Source organism: Ambystoma mexicanum, chromosome 10, assembly GCF_040938575.1.
Source record: "Ambystoma mexicanum isolate Mex_15411 chromosome 10, UKY_AmexF1_1, whole genome shotgun sequence".
NCBI classification, from domain to species: domain Eukaryota; kingdom Metazoa; phylum Chordata; class Amphibia; order Caudata; family Ambystomatidae; genus Ambystoma; species Ambystoma mexicanum.
In genome coordinates, this window is record NC_090932.1 from 936,389,732 (window position 1) to 936,400,333 (window position 10,602).

Below are 10,602 nucleotides of genomic sequence, written 5' to 3' on the forward strand. Positions count from 1 at the left end.
TCTAGCTTTGCAGTAAAGGGAAGGAGGTGTGCTACATTTGTGAGTGATGCATATATGAAATGTTATGATAGTACTGTTGCTGAGTTATCTACAGAGATGACATGTAATTAATACTCGTACGTCATTGTTGTTCTATGGAACCAACAAGGGATCTATCCATTGGGATGTAGAACATTCTGGGAGAGAATGTGAGTGTTCAAAGAGGAAGGAGGCAGTTGGAGGTGAGAGAGAGGATCAGAGCAGCTGTGGCTGGGGCTGGTGCTACAAGTGTTTTATTTTAAATTAATTTGTGATGACTAACCTTGGCTTTGGAACTTAGTATGTCCCAGCTTCATTCCATCCTCTCACTTATCTGCACTCTTTCACCTATTTCTATCTCTTTATTTTCTGAGCCATCTGATCGCAGGGTGCCATTAACAGATGCGTATGTTTATAATGTTCCTTCCTCACAGAAGGGTTTCCCTGCAGCTGTGACATGACCTGTATTTACGCTTTATGAGAGAAGTGCACTGATAAGGATCCAGCTTCAAAGCCTATTCAAAAAAGAGGTACATTTTCCTATTATGAAGAAGCTTGCCAGGCCCGGGGGATAGGGTTAAGAAAAATGGCACTGTCCACCAAGGCTGTTGCTAGGTCTCGAATACATCCGGGGCTACGCTAATGTCAGTATTGTCAGGACTGGGGGCTAGCTAGCCTTTTGATTGTAGCCCCTGAGCTTCTATCCGGGGCTACAACCAGAATACCCGGGACTATAGCCCCCTTAGCTCTCTCCTAGCAATGCCTCTGCTGTACACCCAAATAGAAGTCATCTAGCCGCCAAAGCTAAGGGTCATCGCCATAAACTACTTGATTGTTCCTACCCCTGTTGTGAGCCACACACCACAGAGGCTCTATAGTGGTACAAGGGGGTTGTGTGCGGTAGCAGTTGCCCAGATAAAAAGACTCAGACAAGTGTACACATTGCCTATCAGACAAAATATGTGGCTACTGTAATGTGAAAAAGGAAAAGCCATGAAAGCGATATTCTTAACAGAAGACTGACCCTCTGTCGGTGTGTGTGTGGGTGCTGATGCAGCATGCCCCTGGCTACATCAGGGCGGCTTAGGTTATGGATTCCAGCGCTCTACATATTAAAGCACTTACCACATGTAAGGTGGAGAGAGATGCTTTACATAATGGACTGGCCTACAGGGAACTCCGGAGATGTAATCAGATGGAGCTCTGTATAATGGCACTCCTTTATGTCTCTGGGTACCCCGGTGTTTTGCTTCTCTTATCTTCTCCTCCATGTGCTCTGCCACCTTCCTTCCTCCTCTTCTTATCATCCACGTCCATTGGAAATAAAGTATTCCTTATAAAGCTGTTGTAGGGGTAAATATTCTTTAAAATTCACTACTTGGGCCAACCTTTTTTCGAAATTTGCTTGTGGGAGAATTCCATGAACCCTACTTAGAGGTGGTAGACTTGCTTGCATGGTGTAATATGGGGCTACTTTAAAAAATATTTACAGAGCCACTTCTGGCTCCCAGTCTACCCATGGGTACTCCAGTCAAGTTATTTGGCGGGTGGGTAGAGCTGGTTACTGCATGCTTCAAATCCCATGCGCCTCTCACTGTAATAGGACTGTTTATTTTTCAAAGGTCAAAAGTAAGGAGATCTCTACAGTACTGATAACATATTTTCTGAACTCTTATTAAGACAAGATGTATTAGTGCACTTTTCATACAAATGCATGTATAATGGGAGAAAGCCTCTGGGATTATGTCACATGCGTTAACAAGTTAGGTTTACTACAGAACGGTATGCCCTAGTCTGAATCAACTAGAGGTTTTGTACTAGTTGACATTTTTCATTTTCAAAATATGTATCGATATAAACCAAAAACTCACTACATCATAAGGTTTTTTAATTTTAATGTGTTCATTGACTTTTCAAAGTAACAAGAAAAAGTAATCAAAACAAATAAACAAGGAGTTTGGGCCTGTATAGAATTGGCGACATGTACAATATGGCACTTCATGAAACAGACCACAACCACAATTTCAATCACCCCTAAACCAAATGTTGTGGTAAACAATATAGAGCCCCTGCCGTCCTACTCTATCAGTTGGGTCCATGAGCTTAAGCATATTTAAGTAATGTGACCCGAGCAGCGGGGGCATTACAGACTCAGATAATGCCCTGGGGCCCATAGTTAACGAAGGCCCCGGGGCATTACCTGAGTTGGTAAAACCCCTGCCGCGAGGGTCATATTGCTTTTAGTAAGATCTGCGTGACTGGGGCACTAAAAGCATTTTCTTCTGTACCGAAAAAAAGTTTCTCTGTTCTGGAGTCAGTTTTCCCTTTCCATGGCGGCCTTCGGGAGCGGACGCACTGGGAACAGTTCCCAGCGTGTCCGTTCCCAAAAGAAGACAGAGAAGAAGGTAAGTGGGGTTGGGGTGGGGAGCGAGAGAGAAAATAAATTTACCTAGGTCCCTGCCGGGGGACGATGGACGCCTCCAGCCGTGTGGAGGCGGGGAGCGGGATGGCCCCTCTCTGAGTCTCCACACGGCTGGAGGCTGCCATCGTCCCCCACCGGGGACAAAGGAGTAAGAAGGTAAGTGGGGTGGGGAGGGCAGGGAGGAGGGAGGACAGGAGGAAACAAAAACTTACCTCAGTCCCCGGTGGGGAGCGGAGGCAGCCTCTCAGCCGTGGGGAGGCTCAGAGCGGGGATGGCCCTGCTTTGAGTCTCCTCATTGGCTGAGGGGCTGCCATGCCCCCCCGCCGGGGACAATGGCAGTGGAATCTCGACTGAGGGATTCACGGTCTTGGCAAGGGCCAATCAGAATGGCTCTTTCATTCTGGTTGCATCCTCGCCGGGTACTAATATCCCAAATTCCCCAACAACGACCCCATAATAATCATCCCTGGCGAATCTGGTTGCTCGCCTGAAGCATGATGCCCTTCAACATGGGCCTCAGAGAAGTTGAGCGTGCTCCCTTATGGCGTCTTCAAATCGGGGGAGGTCGTGAGAGCATTCAATAGTTGCCCCCAATCAATCAGCAAACCGTCCTCCATGTCCATCTATTTGACATAACGTAACACTTCTGATTCGGCTAAACAACATTTCCTTATATCCAACACCCATTGTGAGACAAAGCGCACCTACGACATAGCTATCCTCTTTTTTCCATTAATAGTAAAAACGGAGTAATCTTACTCCTTTGTTTCTCCCTCTTACTGCCTGGTAGACTCCCCAATAAGCACAAGGAAGGGTCACAGTCATAAGAGCTACGAAGTAATGTATTGATCCTATCTACCACTTCCTGCCAATAGCATTGGATCACTGAGCAGTCCCAAACCATAAGCCAAAATCCTGCCATGTCATGACTGCATCGAGAGCACACCTGAGGTAGCTCTTGGGCAATGACATGCATGCTGGCTAGAATCATGTAGACCTTGTGAAGAAACTTAAACTGAATCAACTTGAATCTGCCATTCATGGATACATTTTTAATGTGTTCACAGATCTTGAGCCTTTCCCGGTCTGAAATTGTATGAACAAGATCATTTTTCCCCATGTTTCCTTGATTGCAAGGACAGGGGTCAGCCTCCCGTGCAATAAAACTTTGTAAATCTGAAAAAACCATCACCTATTGGGAGGAGTTCCGCAGCAATGTGGTGGATTCCGGTTAATCTGGAATAACCGTCCATAGTTTTCCCATTCGCCCAACCATTCTTGCATAGTTCAAAAAGTGCCCTTGCAGCGCAGTATATTCCCCCACCCACTGATTAAAAGAAAGTAAGGAGCCCTCTCGCAAAAAAATCTCCAGCGATCTCCAACCCCCAGAATGCAAAGTGGAAAGACCCATGTCTCTAAAAATCCTGAGTAGGACCTTCTCAAACCCAATATGCAAGTCAGTGTAATAAAATGCTCCTAGAAGAAATCTGCTCAGAAGTCTCCTGCATACCACCTGCACTATTCGTATTATACATGTGGCGCCTACAGGCCCCATTGTGTTTCATATTAGCTGAACCCCTTGTCTGTATTTTGGATGCCCCCTAATAACATACTGACTTTGCTGCCAGGTGATTAGTTTCAGGATAATGCATATTGCAACTGGGCAGCAAGGAAATACAGCTCATAATCCGGAAGGCACGCGCCAACTTCCTGGCATGGTCTCCATGGCATTCTCCTTCTACCAGCGCCCCATAGCAATTCTGTGATCTTGGCATCCAGCATCTGAAAAAAAGAAATTTTTATCATGTGGGGAATATTGGTGAAACAATACAATAATCTGGGAAGGATCACCATTTTGGATAGTGCTCTTCTGCCCATAAGAGAGAGCGGCAGTGTCTTACAAAAGGTTATTGCATTTTCTATCCTAGTTAGGGACCTTGCCATGTTATATAAAAACGTATCCTCAAGCTCATGAAAAACCTGGATTCCCAGATATTTAAAGGATTTGTGTTTCCACTGTACCTCCCAATCTGGGAATGTGTCCCTGAGTCTGTGCCTCATATCAGCTTGGCAAAAGATTATGTATTTATCCCCATTAATCCAGAATCCAGACAGTGCTCCAATATTATATAGCACCTCCAGAATGATTGGAATATTATACAGGGAGTTAATCACATACAATAAAGCAATATCAGCATACAAGGAGCATAAGTGCACCCATCGATCCTTATACCCGCCTCAGACATGCAGTTCCTGAAATACCCTGTTGGGGGTTCCAATGCTAGGGTGAATAGCATCAAAGATACAGGGGAATCACTGCCTGGTGCCCTTTCCAGAGTCTATTTTGTAGAAATCCATTGTCCGGTCTTAATCCTTGAAATTGGTTAATGATATTATAAGCATATCCATTGCAATAAAACTGGTCCCAGACCATAGTTCCTTAATACCTTGAATAACCAGGGCCATTCAAGTGAATGAAAGGCCTTCACTGCCTCAAGAGACATTATTGAGAATGTCACTTTCGAGTTTTTAACTCTACCCATAATATGATGCAGTTGCCTTTAGGTTTATAGATGTATTCCTTTATTTTAATTCTAAAGCGCTTGAACAGCAGCCCGGGGCCATAAGAGCGCTGACAAGACATACAATATAAAATATGAGACTCGAGGGAGCTTAGGTCGAAAACCTAAGAGAGGCAGGATGAAGTAGTGGAGGCATTTTAATCAAAAAGAAAGGATTTCAGATCACGTTTGAATTGGGGAAATCCTCCCTCCAACAACACCACACTGATCTGGGTGCACCAGACCGGGGACTATAGTAATCACAAGGCTATATTATCTTACCCAACATTTAAGTATCTACGGTAATCAGTGCAATGGGACGGTAAGAATCACAATACCACAGGTCCTTCTGGGGTTTAAGTAACAAGATAATCATTGCCTCACGCATCGATTCTGCAAGAGTTCTCACGCGTAAGACGTAACTATATACTTTGTCTAACAGGAGTCCCAAAAGATCTATTAATGTTGTACAAAACTGAACCAGAAGGCCATCAGTATCCAGCGTCCTACTCTTCTGCAGAGATTGAATAGCACATTGGATTTACTCCACTCCTATAGGTGCCTCAAATGCATGTAACTGGTCTAACAAGTCTGAAGCCTCCAGTTCTCTGTAAGTGTTTCCACTCGAGTTAAGGGTTTTCTACAAGTCTGGGAATACTGCATTTGTCCCTTCTTGTGAGGATACCAATGCACCTACCGTGTCACAGATCTGTGTTATTGTAGATCTAAGTGCTTCACGTTAAAGTAACCATGGCAAAGGTTTACTTGCCTTGTTTCCTTCTCCATGGACATGCACTGCATACTGATTATACTCAAACCTACTTAGTGATTCCAGAAGCTCCTGATGCTTGTTAAGTTCCCTGGACAGATCATTCCCACAGATGTTCCCATCGCCCTCTCCCCTTCCAGCCTCTTAATAGTCTGTTCAATTTCCATCAGGGCCCTATAAAGAGTCATACGCACCCCTGCAGTGCTGGCTATGCATGTCCCCCTAATGGTAACCTTGAAGGACTCCCATACCAAGCCAAAGTCCTCAATGGATTAATTATTCCTTTAAAAAAGGAAGATATCTCCTCCTTAAGTTGATTTGTGAACGCCACATCCTATGGAGCCTCAGCACTTAATCTCCAGGATGATACAGCGTGTGTTGTCCCTGTCCAAGATAGTGTGGTTGCAAGAAGAGAGTGGTCAGAGAATACCCTCCCTAAATATTCAGTATCAGAGAACAACTCAAAATGTTCCCTCCCACGAAAATGTAGTCAAGGTGTGAATGAGAACCATGAGGATGGGAGAAGGAGTACCCCTGACTTTCCCCCAACTTTCCTCCAGAATTCCACCAATTCCAGCTCTTTAATGAAACGATTCAGAGTTGTGGAGGATAACCTTTTGAAGGGGTATGTCGTATCTGACCTGTTCAACACCAGGTCTAACAGGCAGTTAGAATCCCCACCCCAAAGGTAGAGGTCATATCTGTAACCTCCTGCCCGCATAGTTCCCTTTATTGCCAAGCCCCCATACATTACTTGCAAGTAGCTCCAATCTAAGGTGCATAGGAACCCACCAGGGCCCGTCGATACACAGTGCCCAAGTCACCCTGCAAATTGACCTCTTCCATGAAAATCAAAATCCAAGACTCCTTCAACCACTCATCATTGAGTATCCCACTCTCCCATCCCCCAACATAACACAAACCATAAGACTAAACACGCCTGGCCTGAAGACCCTAGGGGGGAACACCCCTATAATACCTGCAATGAATGCCCACAGAATCCAGGCACCCACACATGGGATTCATACCCTCCCTGCAGACAACAAAACTATGAGCCAGGGTTCCCTCTGAGCTCCAAAACCCAAACGCTCAATACAACAATTCGTATGCGGCATAACCATTTCAGTCCACCCACAACTAACATCAACTAATGCTACCCCTGAAACCTCCACCCCCAAAAGGATATCACTGCAGTAGACCTGGGCCAAATAAGTATGATATGATATGGCATTTATAACTCGCCTATACAAAAGTGTTTCAAGGTGCGAAAGTACTAGCCCAAGTGACATTCCACCCATATCAAATGGTGTCAAATAACTGTCGTGCACATTCCCCTATACCCCCAATATCCATAGGGGTAGAATCCCAGTATGGCTCCCATGCCCCAAAGGGGGCATAGGCGTCCACATTCAGTATTGCGGTGTAATCACCCCCTCAAGCACTTGATTATAAAGCTGAACAAATAATTGAGCTAGGGTCACCGAGGTCACATGGTCTCGTGATTTTTAAGGTAGTCACAGTCAGTCTTAAAACATGGACTTCCAGTATCATCAAGCCAGCTAACATCACTCTGGAAGAGTAGGTGTCCCCGCCGAGCTCTGTGATCCATGTTCTCTGGTCTTTTGGGGTCTAGTCTTCAGGCAGTTCCAGAGGTTCTATGCTTTCAGAAAAATGAATGAGGTACCATCCACCATAATATCCAGTTTGGCTGGGAAAACATCACATATGTAATATTTATCTCTCTCAACTTCTTTCTCACTGCATGGAAGAATCGCTGCTGTGTCTGCACATCTTGGGTGAAATCAGAGAACAGTAGGATATTGACAGACCTCTCTCTGTGGCTCCTGCAGTGCAGGACCCTATCAGTGAAGTTCAGAAATGTTGCCACCATTGCCCTAGGTGGAGCTCCAGGAGGAGGTCGTTTCCCCAGCAACCTGTGTGCTCTTTCAATAGTAAAGAATTTCGGGAGGCCCTTGATGTTAAGGGTGTCTAGCAATAGTCTTTCCAATAACAATTCTGCACATTGACCTTGTTCCCCTTCAGGCAGGCAGAGAAACTGTATGTTACATCTCCTGGACCGCCCCTCTGCGTCCTCCACCCTCTGTTCAAGGGCCCTAGTCGCCATCGTCAGACCGTCCACTTGTTTCAGCAGCACTGACAATGAATCTTTGGCATTACTGACCCTTTGCTCAGTGGTGGTCACACTCTTGTTGATTTTTTGTAGCTCTACTCTTATAAGGGAGACATTTATACCAACTTCCTGTATCTTGTTTTCCAGGGATATTTTAGAGTCCTTCATGGCCTCCACTAGGCCATCCATGGTTACTCCCTCCTGGATCAGGGATGGGTCCAGGGTTGTGCCCTGTTCTGTGTGCCTGCTCTGCTTATTCTTTAGCACCCACATATTCTTCAATTTTCTGTTGGCCCTTCACAAGGATGATGACTCTGTGATCCAATAATCTCAGTAGGGACCTTATTTTTTTGTTTATTTCTTTTATTTCTTTTTTATTTATTTTTTTACAGGGGCCTTATAGGTTTGAACCAGGGAAAGCCTCACAACACACCTACCTCACCGGGGCAGTGAAAATAAAAGTCCCATACTGTCTAGGACCCCCACAATAGCAAGAGGCTGGACTCTCCCGTTGATCCCACCAGCATTGTTTGCACGTTGCTCACATAAGCGATCTCCGTGAGCAAGGTATCCAGCCCTTCAGCCTGCCACGCTGTGAGCCCCATGAGGTCCCTGCAGGCCCAACCCTGGGAAAATAGACTCACAGCACACTGACCCTTCCAGGGCCACAAAGAAGAGAATCAGAGAAGCACCGCTCCCAACTCCACCTGTAGCTTGCCAGGGTGTCTTTGCAGATAGGGGGCTTAATCCGTCTTCTTGCCCTGTTCGGAGCCCACACGGGCAATCCACAATATCAGGGAGTTAATTCCTGTAGCCCACTTAGCTTCCAGTCTGTCACAGTCCCCCGGGACTGTACTCAACCTCGTTGAACGCTCTTTGCATCGGACATGGCAACCCAAGATAGTGGCCGTCCCTGCAGTCACAGGGAAAAACTCTGAAATTTGGGTGGCTCAAGGTGCCCCACTACATTACAAAGTTGACTACAAACAAACGGTTAGAACAATTAATTCAAATAGCCGGTAGTGGGGGAAGGGTTGATGGCATATCAAGCCAAGTGTCATTTTGGCAATCTTTTTCCTATATTGTGGCCAAATTGGCTGTTTGTACAGACTATATTGTGTCACTCTGCTTCAGTCCTCGTGATGGCTTTCAAAGAGGCTTATCATAGAAAGGGCAATGAAGTTAGAAATGGCAAATAATCTGCACACAGAAGAGAAACACACGAATCAATCAAAATGGAAGTAGCGTTAGAATGCATTGTTTTTAGCTTATCTCATGGTGAATGTAGAACCCTCCCTCCCATCCTCACACTTTGACAAATAAATTTGTCAAAATAAAATGACAAAACAAATAATTTTATAATAGAAAATCTATACATTATTTGAAACAGTTAATCTGTAACAAAAGCAAATCAATTATTGAAGAAATGTTTTCCCAAAACAACATTTTCCAGTGTTTGATGGATTGAACAATCACAGTAACAAGCAGTATTATGAGACCATAGCCTTTAGGGCTGCTGTTTTGATGTTACGAATCCTGAGCAATTAATGCTGCTGGCACAATAATGGGTGGACTTTGCTATGGGGCCTTGGCACTAGGAAGCAGTGTGGTGGAGAACTGGGCATGGGTTACTGGCTGGTGTAAAAGTACATGTTACCCATGGATGGGAGGAAGGCAGCAGGTGGCCCCAAGGTTACTAGTGAGTCTGGACGAGTAACAAATGTCTCCCTCCCCTTTTTCTTTCCGCCATATTGCAGGACTGGCACCATGATGCGGATGAATGTTATTGCAGATGCTCTGAGAAGCATCAACAATGCATAAAACCGTGGAAAATAGCAAGTTCTGATCAGGCCGTGCTCCAAAGTAATCCTGTGTTTCTCAGCTGTGATGATGAAGCAAAGGTTACATTGGAGATTTTGAAGGCATTGATGTTCCCAGAGCTGGAAACATAGTTGGGAACCTTACTGGCAGACTGAACAGGTGTGGTGTAACCAGTCCGCAATTTGACCTGTAGCTGAAGGATGCGGAGAAATGGCAGAACAATGTATTGCCATCTCGTCAGTTTGGATACATTGTACTCTGCAAGCATCATTGACCATGAAGACGCTAGGCGAAAACATGCACGAGGCAAAGTCTTAGGATTCTTTTTCTAAAATGTGAAGGCAGACTACTGAACAAGTGCAACAGACCCCAAAAAGAAAAATAATAAAGTTCTCGTCAAGGGACTGAGTTGAGCGGGTGTACACGCGGAAGAAGACGGACAGACTGGAAAAATAACAAATTCACTCTTAGTGGTCAGAAATAAAGGACTGTGATTTGCTGGCTGGAGGTTAGGTTGCTACTTGAAGTTTAAAAGCGGACACGCTACCTGTTTTTGCATTACATTCTGATGCAAAGAAATGTTCTCTGTCCCTTACACTTCAAAATGTTATTGTGTGGGATCCCTTGTCTTCCACAATTCTGTGCAATGATATCAGAACCCTTGCTTCCCTTACAGGACAGTGGCAGCTTGACCATTTCCCTCCGAACCTACCAGTGCCTTGCTTGGCAGGTAGTAAGTAGTCAGTTGTTCCAAAACTCCAGAAGGGTAGTTGGGGAGAGGCCAGCCAGGATTGGTGTACATCATTTCTGTTCACACGTGCAACTGCTTTCTTTATGAAGTAGCAAGTGGCAGAGAGTGGGGCCAGGAGAAAGGGTGGTC

General features: G+C 45.1%; 1 pseudogene; it reads left to right on the forward strand.

Moving 5' to 3' along the window:
- The first annotated feature begins 9,668 nt into the window (after positions 1-9,668).
- Positions 9,669-10,054, forward strand: LOC138493258 (small ribosomal subunit protein uS8-like; annotated as a pseudogene).
- Positions 10,055-10,602: the final 548 nt, after the last annotated feature.